This window comes from Mauremys reevesii, linkage group 12, assembly GCF_016161935.1.
Source record: "Mauremys reevesii isolate NIE-2019 linkage group 12, ASM1616193v1, whole genome shotgun sequence".
NCBI lineage: Eukaryota > Metazoa > Chordata > Testudines > Geoemydidae > Mauremys > Mauremys reevesii.
The window spans coordinates 31,797,970-31,825,783 of record NC_052634.1 but is presented as its reverse complement, the minus strand read 5'-3'; the positions used below and the strand labels follow the sequence as shown (position 1 = coordinate 31,825,783).

Genomic DNA, 27,814 nt, shown 5'->3' with positions numbered 1-27,814 from the left:
TGTCACTGCCACACCCCTCCCTTGCTGGTCTAATGTCCTGCCCCTGGCCAGGCACTTTGGAGGTTTGAGCTACTCCCTGTGGTTCACCCCACTCAAGGAGCGTTCGTTCTAGGAAGCAAGCCGGCTAGACAGGAAAACATCAGACGCTGCTCCCAATGCTACATTCAGCTTTTCAGAAATTAGTCAACTTTATGGCTGGAAGAGACCATTAGAGCATCTAATCTGACCCCCTGCATATCACAGGCCTCCTGTATGACACAAGAGCTACTTTTGGAGCAAACACATTCCAGAAAGGCATTTAGTCTTCATGAAATGACATCAGGAGATGGTGAATCCACCACTTTCCTTGGTAGCTTGTTCCTGTGGTGAATCATCCTCGCTGTTGAATATTTGTGTCTTATTTCTAATATGAATTTGTCTCTTTTCACCTTCCAGCCACTGGGTCTTGTTATTCCTTTCTCTGCTAGATTCAAGAGCCCTTTAATACACAACCTTTTCTCTCCATTAAGGCCCTTCAACACTTCAATGAAGTCACCTTTCAATCTTCTTTTGATAAGCTAAACAGGTTGAGCTTGTTCAATAGCTCACTAGAAGGCATTTTTTCCAGCCCTCAGAACATTTGTCATCAGACTCCTGAACTACAGCTGTATGTGGTTCTTGTTCTTCTGCACAACATAGCTCCTGGAGAAGAGGGATCTGCAAATGTGCATTCATATGATACCTTTGTTTAATTGATGAAAAAATAAACTAGACACTTAGAGGATTGGAACTGATTTCAGCTGATGGACAGCTTCGCTAGGTTTTTATGCATTTGGACAGCGAAATCTTGAGTGTTTACATTCATATCAAGCACTCCTGCATAGAGAAGCCCCTGAACAGAATGGAGAATGGAATGAAAATGTTTTCCTTTTTTTTAAAAAAAGGAAAGAAGGTTATAAGAGAACACTGGGGTTTAAACTGAAGATCACTGGAGCTGCAATCAACCACTCTACCACTGAGCTATACCAGCACAATGAGCTGAATAGAGAATTGTGATTTTCAGGACTTTGAAGGACAAACCCTGCTTCATCGAGGTCCTTTGCCATTCCCAGACCACAGGTGGTTTTAAAAATGGGGTTTGATTAAACTTCTTAAATGTGGCAAACACCACAGCTTGCACACCCACCGATATAGCTTCTCCCACTGACAGAGCTGCCACCTCTTGGGAAGTGGATTAACTGCACCCACAGAAAACTCTCTCCCATCAACATAGAGCAGTGGTTCTCAAGCTGTGGGTCAGGACCCCAAAGTGAGATGTGACCCTGTTTTAATGGGGTCGCCAGGGCTGGCATTAGACTTGTTGGTGCCTGAGGCTGAAGCCAAAAGTCTGAGCCCCACCACCCAGGGCTGAATCCCCAAGTTTGGATTTGCCCTCCCCTAACTGGGGCAGAGCTCAGGCTTTGTCTCCCCTGCCTCTGCTCAGTGGGGAGGGGCTTGGTGCTTGATCCCTCTTTCCAGGGCCATGTAGTGAGGTTTTTTTTTGGCAGAAGGGGGTTGCAGTGAAAGGAAGTTTGAGAAACCCTGGCATAGAACCTCTGAATATGTCTAGACTTGGCTCCCTGTGGCAGATCAGACACTGAAAGTACAGCCATGGAGACACCACACACCAGCCTTGCCTAACAGGCAAGAATCAAACCTCCACAGAAAAATGCCTGTTATTGTTTAACCCATCTCCCTAAGCCCTCAGCCACCACCACTTAACAAAGGGGCTTTTCTACACTATGGTTCTGGTCTCACTAAAGGGTCATTTCCAATTGTTTGCTCAGACCAGCATTAGGGAAAATGGTGCCCTGGGCAAAGCTTGTACTTTGGCACTTCCCCATTGCCCCTGGACGATCCCCCTCCCCCTTTACCGCTAGCTCCTGCACTCCCAGCCCTTGCACCTCCTTCACCCCTAACGCCTGCCCCTCCTGTGCCCCCATTGCCCTGAACTCCCTGGGCCACCAGCCATTGCCCCGCTCCTGCAGCCCCTCACATGGCTCCCGTGCTAGGGGCCCCGCGCTTGTTCTCCCTTTCCTGGGCTTTGGCATCACTAGCCCCTGCTTAGCGAGTAGGGTTCAGTAGTTCCCAAAATGTGGGGCATGACTCCTAGGGGGACACAGAGGAACATGCATGGGGGCACCTCAGGGCCTGAGCCAGCCCCTATGGAGGGAGCACCACTCAGCCCCACTCTGCCCCAGTTCCCCAACCCCACCTCAGCCTGGGCCCTGGCTCCCAGCTCGGCCTCGACCCCTTTCCCCAGCAGCAACGGCCCCACTCCCAGCCCCGGTTCTTGACTGCGGACTAGGGGGATTAGGGATAGAGGAGGGCGGGGTTACCGAGGTGCCTGGTGGGAAGGTGGGAGTTAGAGAGCCCAGAGTGGATGGGTGGGGGTGGGTTGGAGGACCCTACAGTGGCTGAAAAGGGGAACCCGGCAGGTTGGGGGGCAGCAGAGATTGGAGCTGAGGAACCTCACACCCTGGGGATGGACTCGGCCGGTGGGGGAATGGGAAAGTGGGGCCCAGCTATGGGGAAATGGGCTGGAGGCAATTAGGGGTGGGACGCTGAGGGGGAGGAGGAGGGTGGAGTGGTGAGGAGGGGGAGGAGGAGGTTGGGGCAATAAAGGTAATAATTGGAGATATACCAATCTCCTAGAGCTGGAAGGGACCTTGAAAGGTCATTGAGTCCAGCCCCCTGCTTTCACTAGCAGGACCAATTTTTGCCCCAGATCCTTAAGGGGCCTTCTCAAGGATTGAACTCAGAACCTGGGGTTTAGCAGGCCAATGCTCAAACCACTGAGCTCTCCCTCCCCCCAGGGAAGTGGGGAGTGGGGGGCAAAGGGACAGGCCGGGCAGAGTGGACAGGGTGGGGGAGGGGACGCCGGGGGCGGGGCTGGCGGGAGGGTCACAGCGGGGGGGGGGACACTGCAGGGACAGGTTGGGGGGGCTGAGGAGCCCCGTGGCCTCAGGCTGCCACGTGTGGGGCTGCTCCCAGGCAGCTCAGCCCCCCCCCCACTGCCCCCCAGGCCCAGCGGGGGGGGGGAGTGAAGCCCTTTCACTCCGCGCTGCCTCTGCCCTGCGCCCCTCCCCCCCAGCCCGGCTCCCACGCGGGATTCGAATCCCAACGGCCGCAGCGCGCCCGGGGCGGCAGCGGCCTCGGGTGAGGGAACCGGGCCTCCCACGCGCCGAGTCTCTGTCCCGCGCTCCGCCAATCAGGAGCGGGAGGGGCGCGGCGAAGTGACGAGTTACGGCCCCTCCTCCAATAGAGGCCGCGTGTGAGAGAGAGAGAGAGAGAGAACTACGCTTCCCAGAGTGCACCAGGAGGGGGCGCGTTGCCTGAGTAACCGTCCGTCACTTCCGCTGTGAGATGAGCCAGGAACTACAACTCCCAGCCTGCCCCGGGGCGCCTCCGTCCTCTCCAGCCCAGGTGAGGGCGGGTCCCTGGGTCAACCTGACACCTCCCCGCCCCCAACGCAACTCCTCCACCCCGCCCCGCCCCCCGAGAGCCCCCGCCCCGCCCCGCTCCAGCGCAGGACGAGAACTAGCCGTTCCCGTGGCCTCGTCTCTCCCAACACGGGGACGGGGGGGGGGGCTGTTGGATGGAGCCATATGGAAATACGGGGGAGGGGCAGGGCTGGGAGCCAGGACTCCTGGGTTCTCCCCCAGCTCTGGGAGGGGAGGGGGGTAGAGGAGGGGAGGGGCTGGGGTGCCTGCTGCCCTCGCAGGGACCAGCAGAGGCGCCCCCCCTGCAGCTTGCCCCCCCCCAACCACGTGCTTGGTGTGCTGGTGCCTGGAGCCGCCCCTGGTTCCAGCCCCTCTGCCCAGGCAGCTCCCCCAGCCTGACACACACACACAGCCCCTGCACCTGCCCCACCCCAGGGCTCCTCAGCCCAGAGGGGAGCCCCCCGGCTGAGTGGGGAATCAGAACCCCCCGAAATTACCCTGGGACCAACATGATCTGCCCATGACAAAGTGTTGATCCTCGCTCCCCACAGCCCCACTCTTGACACCCACACACCCCATCCCCACTCTGTGCACACACCTTGGGTCACTGTGACACTGAATACTTCAATTGGATGGGGGGCCCAGCACCATGGCTATTCCCTGCCCCCCAGGGCTCACGGGGCCGATTGGGGGCACAGGGGGCATGATCCAGTGCCAGCCAAGGGTGGATCAGAGGTGGGGATGGGGCTGTGGTTTCTGCACCACCCGGTTTCTGGCACAGGCTCCTTCGAGGATTTGCATTTCTTGATAGTTTTCACCAGTGATGAGCTGCCAAAATGCTAACAACCGGTTCCCTCCTCCTCCTCCTCACCCCATGAGGGGTCATGCCCCCCCCCGGGCCTCCGGCCCCCTCCGACCCCGCCATGTTCCTTGACAGCCCCCACCCCAGGACCCATGCCCTATCCACCCCTTCCCTGTCCTGACTGCCCCTTGCCACCCCATCCAACTCCTTCTCTGATTCCTGATGGCACCCTGGGACCCCTACCCCATCCAAACACCCCTTCTCTCTGTCCCCTGACTGTCCCTGGAATCCCTACCCCTAACTGCCCCCCCACTGCCCCATCCAACCCCTGCTCCTTTCTGACTGCCTCCCGACCCTTGCCCCATTCAATCCCCTGTTCCCTGCCCGCTGACCGCTCCGACACTAATCCATCCCCAACTCCCTGCCCTCTATCCAACACACCCTCCCTGTTCCCTTACTGTCCTACCTGGACCCGGGCCAGCTCCGGGGCCGGGCAGGCAGGAGCCGCGCCGCCCGGCTGGACACGGACCCGGGGGGCCGGGCAGGCAGGAGCCACCCCGCCAGCTGGACCCAGCCCCGGGCAGGCAGAAGCCGCCCACCCCAGCTCGACCCGGCCCCGGGCAGGCAGGAGCCGCGCCCGCTCCCACCTCCGGCTGGACCCGGACCCGGGGGCCGGACAGGCAGGAGCCGCACCCACCCCCCGGCTGGACCCGAGGCTGGGCAGGCAGGAGCCGCGCCCCCCGCCCGCGGCTGGACCCGGGGCCGAGCAGGCAGGAGCCGCAGCCCCGGCCCGCTGGACCCGGGCCGGGCAGGCAGGATTACATGATAATCAGTAAGAACAGAAGGCACAGATATCATTACAAGTAAAACAAACAAAACAAGCTTTCTAGTGACTAAAACTTAACTTCATAGAGTTACAATCTTTACCTAAGCAGGCAAGGTCCCAGGCGGGTGTTGTGTGAGGAGCTGTGTAGGCCCGAAAAGGCGTCCTGCTGGGCAAGGGCAGGTGAGGAGGGCCAGGGCTTTTCCCAGGGCTGTTGCTGCGGCCAAAGCCTTTGGGAAGCAGAAGAGGGCCAGGGGTGTTGTTGCCTGCTGGGGCCCATGCGACGGTGTAGGTGTACGCTGACCATAGCTGGTCTGTGGGAGCTGGGGCCACTCACTGTGCCCCTTTCCTCATTAGTATAGTGGTGAGTATCCCCGCCTGTCACGGAGACCGGGGTTCGATTCTCGACGGGAGGGTGACCCCTTTGAAGGGGGACAAAGAAATCCCTGGCCTGCCCACCCCATGCCTTGCCTTCTCCTTCGACGGCCACTTCCCTTCGCACCCGCACTGATGACTTTCACCTCCAGAGAGACAATTACCTCGCAAGGACACGCTCACCCTAGCCAAAGCCTCCCGGGCCTACACGTGGGGGCACGTTTCAGAGCGGCAAAGGGAAATAGGCTGGCCAGGGCCATGAGGATAATGGCCCAGACAAACGGGGAGGGACTTGGTCCAGGGGTGGAGGAAGACAGAAAAAGGGACAGGCATGGGATTGGCTTCCTGTCTTTTTTCCTTTGCTCAGCATTTGACCTGTGACTGTAATGGGGAGACTTGAGAAAGACCTGTGGCCGCCGGCGAGGTAGGTGGCCGCCCCGAGAGCGCAGAGCTGAGCATTTTCCGCTGGGGTGCTGCCCTGCGCCCCCAGCGCCTGGCTGTGATCGTATAGTGGTTAGTACTCTACGCCGTGGCCGCAGCAACCTCGGTTCAAATCCAGGTCACGGCATTGCTTTTTGGTGGGGAGGGGCTATCCTGCAGCACGCCTCGTGGCTCAGTCTGATGGCGTCCGTTTGCAAAGAGAGCCATCAGCCGGTCCTCAGTTTCTGCTTGGTAAAGGCAAGTCAGTGGGGTCCATCGGTCAGAAAAAGAGTCCCAGGACTTCTTGCTGGGCGCCAGGGTCCAAAAGCAGCGCATTCCCTCCTGGAAAGGGCTGTGTTTCGAATGTCCATCCAGTGCACGTTGAAGGGAACGATCTGCGTTAGGAAGCTGCGCCCTCCAGAGGCGCTTGAGAAGCCAAAGGCCGTGGGTGAGTTTGTGATGAGGTGAGTGTGAAGTGTGGAAGGGGGAGGGGGGCAAGAGGAGGTTTTGAGAGGAAAAAAGGTGCTGCTGAGCTGGTAGGGGAGGGCAAGGTCCCAGGCGGGTGTTGTGTGAAGAGCTGTGTAGGCCCGAAAAGGCGTCCTGCTGGGGAAGGGCAGGTGAGGAGGGCCATGGCTGTTGCTGCGGCCAAAGCCTTTGGGAAGCAGAAGAGGGCCAGGGTGTTGTTGCCTGCTGGGGCCCATGACGGTGTAGGTGTACGCTGACCATAGCTAGTCTGTGGGAGTTAGGGCCACTCAATGTGCCCCTTTCCTTGTTAGTATAGTGATGAGTATCCCTGCCTGTCATGCAGGAGACCGGGCTTTGATTCCCCGATGGGGAGTGTGACCCCTTTTGAAAGGGGGACAAAGAAATCCCTGGCCTGCCCGCCACATGCCTTGCATTCTCCTTCGACGGCCACTTCCCTTCGCACCCCGCACTGATGACTTTCACCTCCAGAGAGACAATTACCTCGCAAGGACACGCTGTCCTGTCCTTCCGCCCCGGCCCAGCTTCGGGGTCTGCATGTGGGGCACGTTTCAGAGCGGTAAAGGGAAATAGGCTGCCCAGGGGCATGAGCAGTGATTTCCCAACACCCTCCCCCCCTAGTTTTGTGAACTAGTTACATGCCAAACCTGGTGGCTGAACTTCGCTACTTTGTCCTCACCCACAACTATTTCACATTGAGGACAATATATATCTTCAAGTCAGCGGCACTGCTATGGGTACCCACATGGCCCCACAGTATGCCAACATTTTTATGGCTGACTTAAAATAACGCTTCCTTAGCTCTCGTCTCCTAATGCCCCTACTGTACTTGCACTACACTGAAGACATCTTCATCATCTGGACTCATGGAAAAGAAGCCCTTGAGGAATTCCACTGTGATTTTAACAATTTCCATCCCACCATCAACCTCAGCCTAGATCAATTCACTCAAGTGGTCCATTTCCTTGACAGTACTGTGCTGATAAGCGATGGTCACATAAACACAACCCTATACCGGAAACCCACTGACCGCTATACTTACCTACATGCCTCCAGCTTCCATCCAGGACACACCACATGATCCATTGTCTATGGCCAAGCTCTAAGATACAACCGTATTTGCTCCAATCCCTCAGACAGAGATAAACACCTACAAGATATCTATCAAGCATTCTTAAAACTACAATACCCACCTGCTGAAGTGAAAAAATAGGTTGACAGAGCCAGAAGAGTACCCAGAAGTCACCTACTACAAGACTGGCCCAACATAGAAAATAACAGAACACCACTGGCCTTTACATTCATCCCCCAATTAAAGCCTCTCTAGCGAATCATCAAAGATCTACAACCTATCCTGAAAGATGATCCCTTACTCTCCCAGATCTTGGGAGATAGGCCAATCCTTGCTTACAGACAACCCCCAAACCTGAAGCAAATCCTCACCAGCAACCACAGAACAACAACACTAACCCAGGAATCTATCCTTGCAACAAAGCCCGATGCCAACTCTGTCCACATATCTATTCAAGTGACACCATAATACGACCTAATCACATCAGCCATGCCATCAGGGGCTCGTTCACCTCCACATCTACCAATGTGATATATGCCATTATGTGCCAGCAATGCCCTCTGCCATGTACATTGGCCAAACCAGACAGTCTCTGTGGAAAAGAATAAATGGGATGCAAAGCAGACGTCAAGAATTATAACATTCAAACACCAGTAGGAGAACACTTCAACCTCTGGCCGTTCTGTAACAGATTTAAAGGTGGCAATTTTGCAACAGAAAGCTTCAAAAACAGACTCCAACGAGAAACTGCTGAACTTGAATTAATATGCAAACTAGATACAATCAATTTAGGCTTAAATAGAGACTGGAAATGGCTGAGCCATTACACACATTGAATCTATTTCCCCACGATAAGTATCCTCACACCTTCTTGTCAAACTATCTTAAATGGGTCATCTTGATTATCACTACAAACATTTTTTTCTCCTGCTGAGAATAGCTCATCTTAATTAATTAGTCTCTTAGAGTTGGTTGGGCAACTCCCACCTTTTCATGTTCTCTGTGTGTATGTGTGTGTGCATATACATATATCCTCACTATATGTTCCATTCTATGCATCCGATGAAGCCATTTATCAACATTGAATTTCATCTGCTATTTTATTGCCCAGTCACCCAGTTTTGTGAGATCCCTTTGTAACTCTTTGCAGTCTGCCTGGGATTTAACTATCTTGAACAGTTTTGTATCATCTGCAAATTTTGTCACCTCACTGTTTACCCATTTTTCCAGATCATTTATGAGTATGTTGAACAGTAATGGTCCCAGTACTGACCCCTCTGGGATACCACTATTTCTCTCTCCATTCTGAAAACTGATAATTTATTCCTACCCTTTGTTTCCAAGATTTTAACCAGTTACTGATCCATGAGAGGACTTCCTCTTATCCCATGATGGCTTACTTTTCAAAAGTCAATTTAAATTAAATACATTTTTTTAAAATTATATATATTTTTAGAAATCTAGACCTGTTATGTGTAACTTGCATTATCCTTATGTTAAATTTGCATTATCCTAACAAAACATTTACTTTAGTCACATCTCTTTTATATGTCTCATTGGCCCTGACACCCCTGTAAATAAAAACACCCCTAATTTCCATTCCTGGGGAAACTACTGGAGGTGTCAGAGTAAACACTCCCCTTCCCTCTAGTCTCAGACAAACACTAGTATTAACTCTTTGCTACTCAAGGTTTTAGAAAGCATTTGTCAAGATGCCATTTCTGGGGGATTTTTCCCAAGATCCAGTATTTTGTGTTCAAACATCTCCCAGAGCTTCCTTGGTGAAAATAAGGGCAAGGTTTCCTTGCAATATACAGGAAAAAGGCAGTTTTTCACCCTAGATGGGACTTGAACCCCCAAACTCTGACTTAGAACACCATTGCTTTGTCCATTAGGCCACTGGGGCCCTGATGAAAGAATGGAAATGCCATCTCCTAAATGCGTATTTCTCATATTAACTTGGAAGCCAAATACCCTCTTTCTGCACCTTACAGAAATGTCTGCATCCCCTGGCAGCGAGGCTACTGGGCAGGTCGTTGACAGAGCTGAGCACCACCTTTCTGCCAGCCATCTTTAGAGAAGAAGGCTCTTTCCCCTGACAGCCACACACACAGCGGTGCCTAGCATCCCGTGAGCCTCCCTCGTGTTCTCCCGCAACAGCCGCCTGCCGGTGTGGGTGGGAAAAGGGGACCAGGAAGCAGTGCGGCCTCATTCCGGGACAGGAGTCCCTCGCCACGCCCAGACCTGCCTCTTGCCTTCAGCCCAGGCAGCCAGAGGTGCCAGGGAGCTCCCTGGCAGGCCGCCACCTCAGCCAGGAAATAAAGAAAAGGGGATGAATGAAGAAGACAGGAAATAACAAGGAAATGAAAAGGTTTGTCAAACGGGTTTCTACCCGATTTACCATCTTCTCAGCTACCACTCAAAGTTAAAGACCTAAAGTCGACCTATCAGCATAAGTACAGATGGCTGGATGGGAATTAAAAGGAGCTGCTGTCACAAGTGTTAGGTGCCTGCAAGCAGCATGCAGACCGTTTAAAACCGCTGCAATTAGAGGCTCAGATGAAACGTTTGCCCTAAATCAGAAACGACAATAGGACGACCAGCAGAAAGCCACTCTCGGTAAATGGCAGAGTAATGGAGGCTGTTAGAGGCAAAAAGTCATTCCTCAAAATTTGGAAATCAGATCCTAGTGAGGATAATAGGAAGGTGCACAAACTCTGGCCTGTTAAGTGTCAAAGTGTAACAAGTCAGGCCAAGAAAGAATCTGAGAAGCAACATGCTAAAGACACAAAAGCTGAGCATAAATCCGGTCAGTGCGACTCCTGGCCTGTCCCCGCAGAAAGGTGAACCCCCTCTGTGGCTGGAGTGAGCTCCTCTAAGCCGACCTCACTACAGACCTGCGCCAGGTAGTGCTCATTGTAAAAACGTTTCCTCAGAAGGTTGGGAAAATGGGACCAGCGGTCCTCAGGCCGGCTGACACAATTAAAATCAACCCCCCCCCCCCCAACCACAAACATCATGCAGTCCAGAGGAAGGGAGCCTTTGATCTTCCCTCCCATGCCTTAACTGGGGACCATACACACTAATATAGTAGTAACCAGTGCCACAGAGCACAAAGCCCACCAGTAATGCCCTCCCTGGTCGGAGCTCCAGCCCATTCTGTACTCACACCGCGAATGTGAAAAACAAGACTCCAGTCCCATCATTCTTCCCTGGCCAGGAGGCCCTTCCTCCAATCACCCTCTGCCTATTGAGCTACCCTAGAGTTGTTAATGTGCATTTCCTGAACACCCACCATGGCTGCTCCAAGGCACTGAACATCAAGCACCTCCTCCTGGGTCCCCAAATCCCTGCCACCTTCCACACGGCCATTTCCACAGACGCCCCTTCCCTGGTACTGCCCTTGCTCAGCTGCACAGAGGAGTGTTCATCCCCAATCCCTGCCCAGCAGCCCTCTGGCACCATTCGTGAGGGTCACCCTGCCTTGCTCTCTTCCTGTCATGTTGGGAAAGACAGCTCTCATCCTTACAGGTCAGGTGGGCCAACTAGGGGCAGAAGCCCATTCTATGTTTTCCTACCAGGGGCGGCTCTACCTTTTTGGCCGCCCCAAGCAGTCATGCGCGGGAGGTGCCCCGGAGCCGCGGGAGCAGAGGACCTCCCGCGGGCATGACTGCTGGTCGCGCGGCTCGGCTGGACCTCTTGCAGCTGCGGACGGTTCGCAGGTCCGGCGGCTCCGCTTGAGCTGCCGCAGGCATGCCTGCGGGAGGTCCAGCCGAGCCGCGACCAGCGAACTGTCCGCAGTCATGCCTGCGGAGGTCCACTGGAGCTGCGGACGAGCGCCTCCGCAGTCATGCCTGCGGCAGGTCTGGTCGTCCCAGGGCTCTGGTGGACCTCCCGCAGGCATGACTGTGGCAGGTCCGCCGGCCCAGCCTGCCGCCCCCCCGGGAAAGGGCCGCCCCATGCGCGTGCTTGCCGCGCTGGGGTCTGGAGCTGGCCCTGTTTCCTACCGCAGAGCCCAAGATCAGAGACTCGCTTTCAGTGCCATCCAGAGGGGAGGCAAGCAGGGCAATTTGCCCCAGGCCCCACAGGGGCCCCATGAGAATATAGTATTGCAACTTTTTTAATGGAAGGGGCCTCCAAAATTGCTTTGTTCCAGACCCCCTAAGGCAGTCCTGCTCATCTTGGGTGCAGACACCACTGTGCTCCCAGAAAACAATCCACCCCTGCACAAAGAGGGATGAAAAGACTTGCTAAAGTCTGGGATTGAACCAGGGAACTTTAGATCTTCAGTCTAATGCTCTCCCATTTGAGCTACTTTGGCAGTGGGGTAGGAATTTTTTGGCCTGTTGCTTCTCTGCCCGGGAGGTTTTTGCAGCAGTTGCACACAAAAAGGATGTCATTGTGAGCGGCCCACGAAGACAAGATTCGCTTTTGCCTGCCTTGCTCAGCTTGACTTGCTGCCTCACCCCGTTCCTGCCCTAGTGCCCGGGTTGACCTGGTGGCGGAAGGGGACTGGGGGCCAGTGGCGCGGGGAGGAGGTTGAGCTGGACCCTGAGCTAGACTAGACCCTGGCGGTGAGAGTCTGGCCACCACTTGCCGCCCCACCCTGTTGTCCTGGCTTCCCCCACTGGGCGTCATTTCAGGAGGGAAGTGGGGCTTCTGCCTCCCCTCCCCGATTTTCACACCGCAGAGGAGTGCGAACAGGAAAATGAACGGCTGCTCCACACCCCCACCGGAGGAACCCGGCGCCCTTAGCTGTGGGGAGTAAGAAGTGGCTGTTGGCTGACAGGGCCTGTCCCCGAGGAGCTGGAACAGCAGCTGCCGCCTCCCCCTCTGCTCCAGGCTGTGGGAAATGCTCATTGCCTGGCTCCATGGGCGGCTGCTGCTCCGTGCTCTGGAGAGCGTCTGTATTGCTCTGTCAACCCCCCGTCTTCACTGAGCCAGTCTGGTAAGGTCCCAAGTTATTATCCCTACTTGAAAGAGGGAGAAGCTAAGGCTGAGAAAGGAGAATTGACTTGTCTTAGGTCACACAGCCAGTCAGTGGCAGAGTTGGGAATAGGACCCAAGAGCCCTGATTTTCAAACTAACCATCGGATCTTGAATTTCATGCATTGAATGACCTGAGTAAAGTGCTCTCAGATGAGCTCCAGACCAACAACAGTGCACACTAATTATTCAGCAAGTATTTGAGGAGAACTGCAATGTTAGAGAGAATCATGAAGTGCTCAGAGACAATTAATGCAGAGAAGCAGCAAAATTCATCAAACATATGACTGGTTATCACTTAAGTGCTTCTGACTTATTTTCTTGGTCTTAAAAGAGAACAACAAGGACCTGAGTCTCCTCCCTGTCAATAACCCCCTGCTCAGCCAATCAGGGTAGAGACTGAGGACGGGAGGCTGTGGGTTCTCACCAGAGAGTCCAAAGGATGGCCCAGGTCACTGATGGGTATCATTGCCCAAGCACTATTTCAGCCCTCATTTTGGGTGGACCTCAAGAGCGGGAGCTGCAGAGCACTCCCCCACAACACACACACACACACACCTCTTTCTCCTGGTGTTGGGAGGGGAACAGGTGAAAGGACAAAAGAAGCAAGAGACAAAGAGAAAGGAGGAAGGGATTGATGGAGGAAAAGGTGAAACAAAAAGGACAAATCCTAATGACCCCAGTGATTCTAAGGGACAAAATCCCAAGTGCGGAATAAAATTCTGCGTCCTTAAGCTTGTGTTTTCCATGCCTAGAATTCAACTGTCACCTGATGGATCAGACTGAACAGGTTTCAAACCTTGAGGAGGCTCTTACCTTCTAAACAGGGACGGCTGTTTTCTAGTAAAATCACTAAAAGGGATGGAGAAAACTCGAAAGAGGTTCCTCCTGGTACTCACCTACATGAACCCGAATACTCTCTGTCCTGAAAGAGAGACCTCGAGAAGGAGACTTGCTGAAGCAAAGCCACAGGGGTCTCTGAGGTTTCCCTGGCCCCTCACCCCTGTCCTGCCTGCCTGATGTCAGCATCTCTCTGTGAGGTCACCACCTCCCCACCACCTTTGACCAATAGTCTGAGGTCCTGCAAAAAGCCTTTGTGATGTCACTGCCACATCCCTCCCTTGCTGTGCTAATGTCCTGCCCCTGCCCAGGCAATTTGGAGGTTTGAGCTACTCCCTGTGGATCACCCCACTCAAGGAGCGTTCGTTCTAGAAAGCAAGTCGTCTAGACAGGAAAACATCAGATGGTGCTCCCAATGCTACATTCAGTTTTTCAGAAATTAGTCAACTTTATGGCCAGAAGAGACCATTAGAGCATCTAATCTGACCCCCTGCATATCATAGGCCTCCTGTATGACACAAGAGCTACTTTTGGGGCAAACACATTCCAGAAAGGCATTTAGTCTTCATAAAATGACATCAGGACATGACAAATCCACCACTTTCCTTGGTAGCTTGTTCCTGTCGTGAATCATCCTCGCTGTTGAATATTTGTGTCTTATTTCTAATATGAATTTGTCTCTTTTCACCTTCCAGCCACTGAGTCTTGTTATGCCTTTCTCTCGTCGATTAAAAAGCCCTTTAATGCCCAATCTTTTGTCTCCATTAAGGCCCTTCAACACTTCAATGAAGTCACATTTCAATCTTCTTTTGATAAGCTAAACAGGTTGAGCTTGTTCAATAGCTCACTAAAAAGCATTTTTCTCCAGACCTCAGAACACTTCGTGGCTCTTTGGTCATCAGACTCCTGAACTGCAGCTGGATGTGGTTCTTTTTCTTCTGCACAGCATAGCTCCTGGAGAAGAGGGATCTGCAAATGTACATTCATATGATACCTTTGTTTAACTGATGAAAACATAAACTAGACACTTAGAGGATTGGAACTGATTTCAGCTGATGGACAGCTTTGCTAGGTTTTTATGCATTTGGACAGCGAAATGTTGATTGTTTACATTAATATCAAGCACCCCTGTATAGAGGAGCCCCTGAACATAATGGAGAATGGAAATGAAAATGTTTTCTTTTTTTTAAAAAAAAGAAAGAGGGTTATAAGAGAACACGGCGGTTTGAACTAAGAACTACTTGAACTGCAGTCAAGCACTCTAACACTGAGCAAGGTCCCCATGACACTAAGAGTGTGGAATCGTGATGTCCAGGACTTTGAAAGACAAACCCTGATTCCTCGAGCTCCTTTGCCATTCCCAGACCACAGGTGGTTTTAAAAATGGGGTTTGATTAAACTTCTTAAATGTGGCAAACACCACAGCTTGCGCACCCACCGATATAGTTTCTCCCACTGACATAGCTGCCACCTTTTGAGAAGTGGATTAACTGCACCCACAGGAAAACTCTCTCCCATCAGCATAGAACAGTGGTTCTCAAACTGAGAGTCAGGACCCCAAAGTGGGTCATAACCCTGTTTAATGGGGTTGCCAGGGCTGGCATTAGACTTGTTGGTGCCTGGGGCTGAAACCAAAAGTCTGAGCCCCACCACCCAGGGCTGAATCCCTCGAGCTCTGGTTTTGCCCTCCCCCAACTGGGGCAGGGCTCAGGCTTTGTCTCCTCTGCCTGTGCTCAGTGTAGAGGGGCTTGGTGCGTCTTTCTAGGGTCATGTAGTAAGTTTTTTTTTTTGCAAAAAGGGGTTGTAGTGAAAGGTAGTTTGAGAAACCCTGGCATAGAGCCTCTGAATATGTCTAGAGTTGGCTCCCCGTGGCAGATCAGACACTGAAAGTGCAGCCATGGAGACACCCACACACCAGCCTTCCCTAGCAGGTAAGAATCAAACCTCCACTGAAAGATGCCTGTTGTTTTCTAACCCATCTCCCTAAGCCCTCAGCCACCACCACTTAACAAAGGGGCTTTTCTACACTATGGTTCTGGTCTCACTGAAGGGTCATTTCCAATTGTTTGCTCAGACCAGCATTAGGGGAAATGGTGCCCTGGGCAAAGCTTGTACTTTGGCACTTCCCCATTACCCTTGGACGATCCCCCTCCCCCTTTACCGCTGGCTCCTGCACTCCCAACCCTTGCACCTCCTTCACCCCTAACTCCTGCCCCCTCCTGTGCCCCCTTTGCCCTTAACTCCCTGTGCCACCAGCCATTGCCCCTCTCCTGCAGCCCCTCACATGGCTCCAGTGCTGGGGGCTCCGCACTTGTTCTCCCTTTCCCTGGGCTTTGGCATCACTAGCCGCTGATTAGTGAGTAGGGTTCAGTGGTCCCCAAAATGTGGGGCATGACTCCTAGGGGGACACAGAGGAACATTCATGGAGTCAATGAAATCAATTGAGCTTCTTCAGTCTCTCGCTGCAGACATTTCCCTTGTTTTTAAAGGCAAAAATCCTGATCTTTCCAACGGGAGCTGCTGCTTCAATGTTCAGTTTGGGGAGGGATCTGGCTGCACTCAGAGATCTGCCCGCGGTTACAATCTGCGATCCGAAGGGTCGAACGCAAACAGCGTTTAGATGGGACCGTTAGTGCCGCCCCCGTGTGGCCAAAGGTTAGAACTGACCAGCAGAGTTTACAGCTGGAGCCTGGGACGCTCCTGAACAAACTGGGCACGAAGTCTCTCGCGTGGGATCCTCGCTGTGCAGCAGGAGGCGGAGGGAAGCTGATTGTCAGGGCTCAGGGCTGCACCCTGCCATGCTGAGCCAGTGTCTGTGCTAAGTTCGGCATCAATCAGGTGATTCTGGGAAGTTCGGGGTCCCCAGGCTACCACAGGAGGGTGAAGCAGGTCACCCCTGGAGCAGGTTAAAGCTGCAAGGTGACAGTGGGGTTGCTGCCCCTTGAACAGCTGCTGTAGCACCGCCTGGGCAGGACAGGGAGAGCCAGTCATACCCCCCCCCAGCCTGTATCAGGGGATGGGAGCACTCACACCCTGGGGACCCACCCACCAGAGATCTACAGGGGGGGGAGAGTGGCACCCACCCACCCAGGATCTTGTAGGGGGGGACAATGGCATCCACACTCCGGGATCCTCTGCAGAGGGACGGACACCCACACATCCAGGATTCTGTATGGGGGGCAGAGGTACCCGGACACCTGGGCGGGGGAAGGGGGCACCGAAACATCCGGGATCTTACCTGGGAGGACAGCGGCACCTGCAGCTCGACATGAGACGGGAGCGGGGGGAGCAGGAGCATTTCCCAGTTCCAGGCTGTCCCCGTCTGGCCAAGGCACAGAGCTCACAAGCAGAGTTTAAAGCTCCAGCTGCCAAACTGCAAAGCAAGCCGGGCTCTGTGGCTGGTGCCTGTGATCCCAGCGCCTGGGGAGGCTGAGGCTGGCAGATCGCTTGAGCTCAGGAGTTCTGGGCTGCAAGGGGCTGTGCCGATCGGGTGTCCGCACTGAGTTCAGCATCAATATGGTGATCTCAGGGAAGCTTGGGGTCTCCAGGTTGCCTAAGGAGGGGTGAACCGGCCCAGATCAGAAACGGAGCAGGTCAAAACTCCCGTGCTGATCAGTAGTGGGATTGTACCTGTGAATAGCCCCTGCAGTGTAGCTTGGGCGAGACATGGTCTCTTTTTAGACACCCCCCCCCCGCAGAGCCTGGAGGGGGGGATGGGAGCACCCACATGCTGGGGATTCTGACTTGGGGGGAGGGATGCCCCCCTGCAACACAGATCTTGAAAAGAGGAACAGCGACACCCACACACCACAGAGCCTGGATGGGGGCAGGGGAACCACACACGGGAGCTAGTTCATGGGGTGAGGGACACACCCATATGCTCCATTGCACCATTCTTAATGAGAAGAACAGGGGCATCTGCACAACACGGATCCTTAATGAGCTGGGGGACACCCACACACTCCACTATTAACCAGGAGGGACAGGGGCACCAGACACCCCCAGTAGTGTGGAGAACCCCCACATCCACTGGATCCCTCATGGGGGGTAAGACAGAGGGGATTGTAATGGGGCCCAGCGCACTCACGCACCAGGGATTGTTAAGGGTTGAAGGGACAGGGACACCCACACACACTGAGATCACGTCCTTGGAGGAACGCAAAACCTCCACAGAAGGACCTGGTCTGTTCCATGATGGCAGCCCAGCCTGGGTGAGTCAAAGTCTCTTTTTATACAGCCACGCCCCAGAGATCCTGACTAGGGGAGAGAGACACCCACCCACCCGAGATCCTTACTGGTCTAGGGTGCACCCACACACCAGGGATTCTTATGGGTGGGAGGAATGGAGACAGCCAGACACACTGAGATCACTTCCTCCAAGGAGCCTGGGCCAGACAGGGAGACACAGTCCCCCTTTACAGATCTGCCAGACAACCTTCCTCCCACTCCCTCCACACAATGTTCTTATCTGGAGGTGAAGCCAGGGAAATCCCATGGAGGATTCTTATCTGGGGAACTGGGGGGACCCACTTACCACCAGAGATTCTTAAGGGCAGGAGGAACAGGGACTCCCACCTCTGTAGCATGGGGGTGGGTCGCCTGCTGGGATCATCTGGGCATATTTCACCTCGTCAGTTCCCTGCCATTGCCTTGGGGGCCCCTTGTTCGCTGCCTCTGGTACCCAGTTTAGCCTCCTTCCTGAGGGCTGAAACGCTTTGATCTATCTAAGGTCTGTGGGATCAATACGTGTCATGGTGTAATTCTGTGTTATTCGGGGGTCAGACTAGCTGAGCTAATGGCCCCTTCTGCCCTTAAACACCATGAAAACATTTCCCTGGTTTCTCCTTGCGCCTGACAGACACCACGGTGAGGGGCCCAAGAGAAGATCCTGGACACAGCGCTCTGGCTCTTACTTTACTTGGGGACATCAGCGCTTTCCTAGCAAAGCTGCTGCTAAAGCGCTGGATTTGGGGAACGGTTCGGCTCCGGTTCAGAGATCTGCCTGCGGGGTGTGAACCTGCCACGAGGAGCGGGAAACGCAACCAGCAACGGGAGGCGTTGGCTGAGCTCCGGGCTGCCCCCGTGTGGCCAATGCTTAGAACTGAGCAGCGGAGTTTAAAGCTGGCGCTGGGAGGGACCTGAACACGCGGGGCACGAAGGCTTCTGCGTGTAACGCTTGTTGGGTGGGCAGCTGAGCGTAGCTGATTGCCGGAGTTCAGGGCTGCACCCCGGGGTCCTGAGCAGGTGTCTGTGCTCAGGTTGGCCTCGCTATGATGGTTTCTGGGAAGTTTGGGGCCACCAGTTCCCCCTAGGGAGAGGGGAGCCAGCTCAGGAAAGGAGGCTTTCAAAACTCTGGTACCAATTGGCAGTGGGACTGCCCCTGTGAAGAGCCGCTGCAGCCCCGCCAGGGACAGCCGGTCTCTCTTTATGCAGCCCCCCCCCCCATTCCTCAGGACGAGGGTTGTGCTCAAAGATCTGTGCCCCGTGTTTTCACCTCTGTGTGAAGTGCGCAGTGCAAATAACCCTCAGTGCATCAGCTCAGTGCCAGGCTCCACTTCCACCCGCTCAGAGCGCAGAGCTCCCAGGCTGAGCCTGACACTGGAAGCGGGAGACCTTGTAACCAGCCAGGCCCCGTGGCTGGTGCCTGTGATCCTAGCTCCTGGGGAGGCTGAGGCCAGCGGATCGCTTGAGCTCAGGAGTTCTGCGCTGCAGGGGGCTGTGCCGATCGGGTGTCCGCACTAAGTTCAGCATCAATATGGTGATCCTGGGAAGCTTGGGATCCCCAGGTTGCCTAAGGAGGGGTGAACCGGCCCAGGTTGGAAACGGAGCAGGTCAAAACTCCCGTGCTGATCAGTAGTGGGATTGCACCTGTGAATAGCCCCTGCAGCGTAGCCTGGGCAAGACAGTGAGACACAGTCTCTTTTTATACACCCCCCCACCCCGCAGAGCCTGGAGGGGGGGATGGGAGCACCCACATGCTGGGGATTCTGACTTGGGGGGCAGGACACCCCCCTGCAACACAGATCTTGAAAAGGGGAACAGAGACACCCACAGCCAGGGGTGGCTCTAGGCACCAGCTAAACAAGCAGGTGCCAGGGGCGGCATAAGGCTGGGGCCCCAGCTCATCGCACTGCTGCGAGCCGAGGAGCAGCCCGTCCTCTGCAGCTGGGGCAGGGCGGCACTACCGGCTCCGCTTGGGGGAGAGGGATGGCCCCTGACCGCAGAAGAGCGGCGGGACCCGGTAGCATGGCCCTGCCTGGCTACAGAATACGGGCTGCTCCTCCTCCGCTTGTTTGCGCCAGGGCCGCCATCCCCCCGGCGCCTCAGCGCGTCCTGAACAGCGCTGCAGCCGCCTGGCTCCGGGGGGGCTGAGCTCCGCCCCGCTCAGAGCCGCGTGGTCAGGGGGCGGGGTGCGAGCTCCAGGCCGAGTGGCAGGGAGTCCCGGGGACAGTCAGGGGGCAGGGAGGGGGCAGAGGTTCTGTGGGGGGGGCGGTCGGGGACCAGGACCAGGGAAGGGGGGGTTGGATTGGGGGGGTCTCAGGGAGGTGGTTGTCAGGGCACAAGGAGCAGGATGGGTCAGGGATTCTAAAACATCTCATCTCATTTCATTTGAAACCTTTAGCAGGGTTTGTTTGGCTTTGTTTTTCTGCTTCTTGGTGAAACAAGAACCAAAATAGCCTCCAAGGTTTTCAATTTGTAGTTACTCCTCTACCCCGCCTCCTTTCTCTCCCTCTTTACCTTTTTCTCTCCCCGCCCCGAGAGGGAAAAGGAGGCGAGGAGAAGGAAAGGCCAAGAGAGGAAAAGCTCAATGAAAACCATTTTTAAAGACTTAATTAAAGTGGAAAACAAAAGTTGAATGAAACAACATTTTTTTGCATATTTTTTCTTAAATGTTGTTTTGATTGAACAAAAAAATCACCCAGCTTTAGTTGTAACCACACAGGCTTCTGTATGCTCCTTGTGCCCAGCCTGAATGGCCCACTGGCCTGAGTTCAGTCTCATAGGGGCACCTGCTAAATATGGCTGGCTTACCTTAACCCTCAGCTTCTCACTCAGCCTCTGTCCCAGTGCCTAGATATCTGGCTGAAACTATCACTGTTAGTGATGACATATTGTGACCCTTCTCAGGAGCTGAGGGCTGTGAGTTTCTTTGTTGCCACCTTCCACTAGGAAGAGGGAGTTTTGCATTTGGCAGCTGGATGTTAGTGACCAAACTCACCCAGCCCGTCAGGCACTCAAGGACCCTCCTCTGGGCTACAGCAGCCACCCTAACTCCTGACTTCCTTCAATGTGTCCCCCTCTGGGGTCCAGCCCGGATCACCAGATACTCAGAGAAATCCCAGATTCTCTCTGCCCAAAGCAATGGTATATCCCAGGTTACTAGTTTTACTGTGGACCACGGCTACTGTATCTCACACCGCACTCGAGTATAGTTATCAAACAAGCAGAAATTTATTTAACAACCGATAGAGATTTAAACAAACAAATGTGAGTGATGGAAACCAACTGTTACCAACTAAACAAAATCAGAAAATGCAACCTACACTTTTTAATAGTTACCTTTCCTATGTAAGTAGATTCTCACCTCACACTTCAGTCAATTTCACTGATTCCTAGTCCCTAGGAGCCACGGCCCTGCCTTTCATGAAGCACCACTGGTCATTAGGAATCTCCTTGCTGAATGGACCCAGAGTGTTTTTCTCCACCCTGTTATGAACTGAATCAGTCTTTTGTCTTTATTCACAGAAAGGACGATCTCCTCATTCTCATATTGTCCTTGTCACTTCCACAGGGTTTCGATGTCTATAATTTGTCTTTGATGGTTTTCCATTGGCTTTTCTGGGTTGGTGCAAAGGCTGACAATGGAGCAATACATCACATAACTGGCTAGCAAGGGAGAGGTGCCAATTCCCTCCCACTGGAATGGGCCGTCCCCAACAAGACCTATGATTGGGGTGACTCACTTTCACAACAATACCATATGGCCATAATTTTCCATGTACTTACATTACCCCTTAACCATGCCTCGGACACACCTCTCGCAGTGATTCGGAGTATCAATAATTTACAAGCTTTCAGTAGAGATCTCACTGCTATGCTTCCTGGATAACTATCATAAAAGCAGTGTATTAGCTGTGGGGAGTTTGTCAGGTCTGAGACAGGAGTTGCTTGTGAAGAACAGTGACCCCTTTGCCAATTGGCACCAATGAGCTTTTGTCACAGATGCACTGAGCTATACAGTCACCCCCTGATAGAACAGAAAGGCCAGCACAAAAAACAGAGAGAGGAACAATAAGATACTAAAATGACAATGGCTGGAACTCTCCATCTCTCTCAGTCTTTGCATTCATGGGCACTAAGAGCTGTAGCTACAGTTGAGGAACCGGGTGATTGGACAGCTGGCTCCCCCTCCATACGAGTAACTTTCTCACACATAGGGAGATGGGTCAAAATTGGAATTGAAGTTAAGGCTGTGTCTACACTTCAAACACTGGAAATATTCTTCTGACAACCTAACACTGTCTACACTGGGGCTCAGGTCACATTAACTACTTCTCTCAGTGGAGAGGACTTTTCACACCCCTGAGAGATGTGGTTCTGCCAACAGAGCTTTTCTACGTCGACCAGCCTTTAGATGGCTTATTGACCTGAAAGGCAATGGATTTCAGTCTTTTTCTTTATATTGATGGTTGATGAGTGCAGCTGTCCTACCTGCTGGACACATCCTGTGACAGATGTCAGGCCTTTCCTTTGCAAATTAGAGAAGTGGGGAAGACAGTGACCCTTACAGTCTAAGCTGGTAAAAATTTATACAACTTGTCACCTCGAGTAGCTTTCCTTTGAATAGAAATTGACTTAGAAACTAAACAAAATAAATTCTATTTGAAAACACAAAATACTAAAATCGATACTGGGCCAATATTCTCTTATACACACTTTCTCACACACATTCACCCTCCCCAACCTTTGGAGTGAGGTTTTCCACCAGAATTCCTTACACTACAGGGGGTAAATTAAATCAAATTAACTTTTCAAGATTAGCCACCATTTCCTGTACGACTAACAAAACAAAACAAAAAAAGACAACTTTCAGTTTTCCAAAATACTTCAGATTATCACACATTTAGTCTCTTCTTCTTTAACCAATAACTTCACCAATAATCTCATTTTAATAGATGATAAAAACATATTCAAAGATCACAAATTCTTATCATATATGTTAGTTTTCTTCTAATGCCCATTGCCAACAACTGAACCTTGGCTCAAGATGTGGTTTGTCCCAACCACTTCTGTGAGTTCATATATCTCAGGATCTTCTACAGCACAGGGGTCCCCAACCTTTTCAGGACCAGGGACCGGTCATGCCTGCGGAGGGAGCGCTCGTCCCGCGGCTCGGGTAGACCTCCCGCAGGCACGCCTGCGGGCGGTCCAGCTAAGCCGCGCGACCAGCGAACCGTCCGCAGTAATGCCTGCGGGAGGTCCACCGGAGTCCTGGGAGCAGCAGACCTCCCGCAGGCATGACTGCAGAGGGAGCGCTCGTCCCGTGGCTCGGGCCAGGACCGCCCAGAGGATTCCGGGGGGCCCAGGGTCTTCGGCGGCGGGGGGCCCTTCCGTTCCGGGACCCGCCTCCAAAGTGCCCCGAAGACCCGCGGCGGGAGCCCCCCGCCATCAAATTACCGCCGAAGACCGGGCTGCACTTCGGCGGCGGGTCCCGCTTCGGCGGTAATTCGGTGGCGGGGGCTCTCGCCGCGGGCCTTCGGGCACTTCGGGCGGCGGGTCTCGGAACGGAAGGGGCCCCCCGCCGCCGAAGACCGGGCTTCTCCCCCCCCCGCCCCCGGCCCCGGCTTCTCCCCGGCCCCGGCCTCAGTCTCTTACCGAGCACGTCGCCGGTAGGGCCTGAGCTCCGTCCCGCTCAGAGCCGCGTGGTGAGGGGGCGGGGCTGGGAGCTCCACGCCGAGCGGAGGCAGCTGCCCCGCCCCCTCCCCACGGCGCTCGGGGCGGGGCTCAGCCGGAGTCTCGGCGCTTGATGCGCCGAGGCTCCCGGAGAGGGGCGGAGGCGGGAGCCTCCGCTCTTCTCTTGGGGGCCCCTGCGGCTCGGGTAGACCTCCCGCAGGCATGCCTGCGGGAGGTCCACTGGGTCGGTTCGCGGCCCGGTTTGTAAGAGGCCGCGGACCGGTACCGGGCCGCGGACCGGGGGTTGGGGACCCCTGTTCTACAGTATGTGTTGGTGGAAGGGGTCTCCTATGTGGGAATCTTTGCATCATGAGGAAAAATACCTCTCGTGTCACACTTTTAATCTTTCAAAGTGAGAGAAGATAGAGAAGTGATTTAAATGCATAAAACACAAGAGAGAACTGTCTGGTCTACACTAAAGACATTTATCGGTTAACTATATTACTCCGATGTGTGAAAAATCCACACCACTGAGCAATGTAGTTACACAGCCCTAACCCCCTGTGTAGATAGCGATACATCAGCAGCAGAACTTCTCCTGCCAAAAGAGCCACTGCCGCTTGCGAGGGTTGGACTAATCAAGTCCGATGAGAAAAATCTCTCCCATTGGCTGAAAGCGTCTGTAATAGCAGTGCTACAGCAGCGCAGCTACATTGGTGCAGCTGCACCAACATCAGCTTTATTGTGTAGCCAGAGCATCAGACACAAAACCATAGAATCAGAACTCAACATGCGAGTATCCAGAAGTCTGAAATTGGAGCCTGATACATTCATTGCCTCATTGGTTACCATCATTTCTACAGCCTTGAAGTCCTTGTTACCCAATCAGGCAGCCAGTTTGGGATCCACAGGGAAGGAATGTCCTTTGAAGCTCTCTCTCTTTGGATCCAAATGGTAAAGGATGATTGTTCTCAATGTAACCTGGCATCCTTTGGAACTGTAATCAGTGACACTGAACTAGGAAATGGAGTTGTACAAACAATTTTCCTTGGGTCATTGGTCACCATAGCTTCCTTTACTGGGGTGGAAACCAAGAACTGGGTGTGGACTCTCTCAGCCCCAGCTCTTTCCAAATCCTTGGCCTTGGGTAGGGTAAATTTACACTTCTCCGAAGTAGAATCCTTTACAAAACCACTCCAAATCTCAGCAGTGTTAGTGAGGCTTACCAAAACATGGAGGCTTACCAAAACATGCCCAGCTTTTCTTTAATTTGGTGGCACAGTTCCAGGCAAGGGACTGGATACAGGGCTGGATCACAATCTTCATTAGTGACCAGAGTTGGAGTTTCTATTAAAAAATAGCTATTTTTCTGCAGCTATTAGATTTCCAAAACTGATTTGATTCGATATACATTTTTAGCACCTACAAAGGATAAATTCAACAAAACTCCACTTCTATTTCCTCAACATCTGCATCATGAAGGGCAGCATCTCCGATACAATAAGATTAGCTAGGAAAGAACTTCTGTAGGGCCTGGGTTACAAAGGCTTTGGAACCAAATACCTGGGCATTGTGCCTAGTTCAAAAATCACTTACCATGGAATTTTCTCCCCAGAACATCTGGGACAATATTGACTTAAACAATTGAACTACACTGTGATCATATGCACTTCCTTCAGTTAGTTGGGGTTCTGCTGTTGTTCACAATTTCTGAGTAGAGATTTTAAATCACTGCTGTTTCTTTGTTAGCCTGTCCAGTAAATTGGAGAGTTCTCTAACGCTGACAGAACTGCACCTCAACCTTCTCCATGACATCGTGCAGGGATGGGGAAAAAGCAAAGCTGAAGTGAGAAATGATGACTTTAGCAAATAGTCATTTGTCTTAAATTCTCCAATAAATCTGCGCTACATCCTATCAAACTGAACTACTATCCAATTGAGTGACCAAACAGCCTTCAGGAAAGATAGAAACCCACATCACAGAGAGCTAGAATACATGGCAATGAAAGTGTGAAGGGAAATTCCACAGCAGGTTACATCTGATTATTCAGAATCAGGACAAGAGATTCTCCCATCACATTCTCCTCTGATCCATTCAAACATACTTCACTCAGCACTGTCTCAATAGCCAGTTATGTTATTTACAAAATTTTTAGTATCCGAGCATTGCTATAATTTGGGACAAAACCACTCACACCTTGCCAGAAGTGGCTTTACCAATAGATGGAACCTGGGATTTAAACTCCCAAGGAGCACACTGTGTTTGGGATCCATTTGAATTCCCCTTCCAGGTCTTTGACACTTTCATCTCCAGTCAGAGCGACTCTGAGATAAGATTAAAGAAGTCAAAGCATCATCTCCAAGCACAGACAGCTGAGAACTGTTCCTCACAGGACACTTTGAGAAGTGAATGGATAGAATGTGATGATGATAACCTCTGCATAGCTCAGACAAAAGGTAACAGTTCTGCAGTGATGGGGAAGGAGGGAATCTCTGCGTCTCCCCATCTCCTTCCAGTGTCACAGAGGCTGAAATTACACTTTTTTTTCCTGCCCCTGCTCCTCTTCATTTAACTATAATTTGAAAAATTCCCATTATATCTGCTCTTCAGCACAACCCAGAGCAACGTGAGAACAAGTGGCAATGATACAATCTGTATCACTGGTGACTAACAATAACTTTGAAATAGGAAGAATAGTATAAATGTGATGCTCCCTGGTTCCTGATAGGAAGGGCACACTAGAATTACTCATGGGATAATGGAGTTGATAGAAAGGACAAATGGGTCCACCTCAAAACAGGGCAAACTGCAAAAGGCAAAAATGGGCCCCTCATCTGGTCAAACTGAGGGATAACCATGCTGCAAACAGTTCAAACAGCTTTAAACGTTACTATGTGGGAATCAGGAAAATTATTGCAGAAAAAAAAGTATTGATAGCCCTAGAGGTGTTTATGTTGTTGATCTCCCTTGCAGATTCTCTGATGACTAACATGGGCTAAGTGCCCACAGAAGGTTTTCCCGCACTCACTGCATTCATAGGGCCTCTTCCCTGTGTGGATTCTCTGATGCCTAATAAGGTCTGAGCTGGTAATAAAGGTTTTCCCACACTCACTGCATTCATAGGGCCTCTCCCCTGTGTGGATTCTCTGATGTTGAGAAAGGCCTGAGCGGTCAGTAAAGCATTTTCCACACTCACTGCATTCATAGGGCCTCTCCCCTGTGTGGATTCTCCGATGTGTAATAAGGTCTGAGCTGCGACTAAATTTTAACCCACATTCACTGCATTCATAGGGCCTCTCCCCTGTGTGGATTCTCTGATGTTGAGAAAGGGCTGAGCTGTCAGTGAAGCATTTTCCACACTCACTGCATTCATAGGGCCTCTCCCCTGTGTGGATTCTCTGATGCCTAATAAGGTATGATCTGTCAGTGAAGCATTTTCCACACTCACTGCATTCATAGGGCCTCTCCCCTGTGTGGATTCTCTGATGGGTAAGAAGGCTTGAGCTGCGATTGAAGGTTTTCCCACACTCACTGCATTCATAGGGCCTCTTCCCTGTGTGGATTCTCTGATGCGTAATAAGGTGCGAACTGCGACTGAAGGTTTTCCCACACTCACTGCATTCATAGGGCCTCTCCCCTGTGTGGATTCTCTGATGGGTAAGAAGGCTTGAGCTGCGATTGAAGGTTTTCCCACACTCACTGCATTCATAGGGCCTCTTCCTGTGTTGATTCTCTGATGCGTAATAAGGTGCGAACTGCGACTGAAGGTTTTCCCACACTCACTGCATTCATAGGGCCTCTCCCCTGTGTGGATTCTCTGATGGGCAAGAAGGTTTGAGCTGCGACTGAAGGTTTTCCCACACTCACTGCATTCATAGGGCCTCTCCCCTGTGTGGATTCTCTGATGCGTAATAAGGTGTGAACTGCGACTGAAGGTTTTCCCACACTCACTGCATTCATAGGGCCTCTTCCCTGTGTGGATTCTGTGATGCTTTATAAGGATGGAGTAATCACATAAGTTTTCCACAAACTCACTGCATGTATTTTTTCTCTTTCTGCTGAGGATTTCCTGTTGTGTTGTGGTTTCCTTGAGGTCCTTCTGAGTTTCCTGACAGGAAATACATTTACCCACTTTCTCCCCTGGCTGGTTTCCCTGCTCTCCTTCTGGTCTGTGCTGAATGTCATGGGATTTTTCCTGCTTATGACTCCAGGACACATTCCTTTTCAATCTTTGTGATAATGCTCTGTGTTTATCCACTTGCTCAACATTTTCCTGCTGAGAATTCTCCTCCTCTTTCTCACATACCATTGTGTCACCTGCTGTGAAAGAGACAGAAACCTCAAACAGGGATGGAAAGGGGAAGGTCAAACCAATACAAGTACTGGAGAGAGGTCAAATAAAAATCAGGAACTGAACTCCCCCAAGTTCTTCCCCAAACAGGAGAGAGGAGGGGATCAATTCAGGCTTCACATCCCATCCAAATTCACAGGGGGAAGGGAGGAAGCTACTGCCTGGTGTCTGCTAGTGTCTACAGGAAGCCATGAGCTATATTTACCCTAAGGATACGACCCCTGCTAGGGACAATATTGAACTGAGAGACCTTCCAAGGGCTTTGTAGGGCATCCCAGATGTTTCCTTCAGGCACTTACAGATTCT

General features: G+C 52.5%; 1 pseudogene; it reads right to left on the bottom strand.

The window, feature by feature from the left end:
* Positions 1-27,055, bottom strand: part of LOC120375680 — a 1,085,709-nt pseudogene extending 1,058,654 nt beyond the window's left edge.
* Positions 27,056-27,814: the final 759 nt, after the last annotated feature.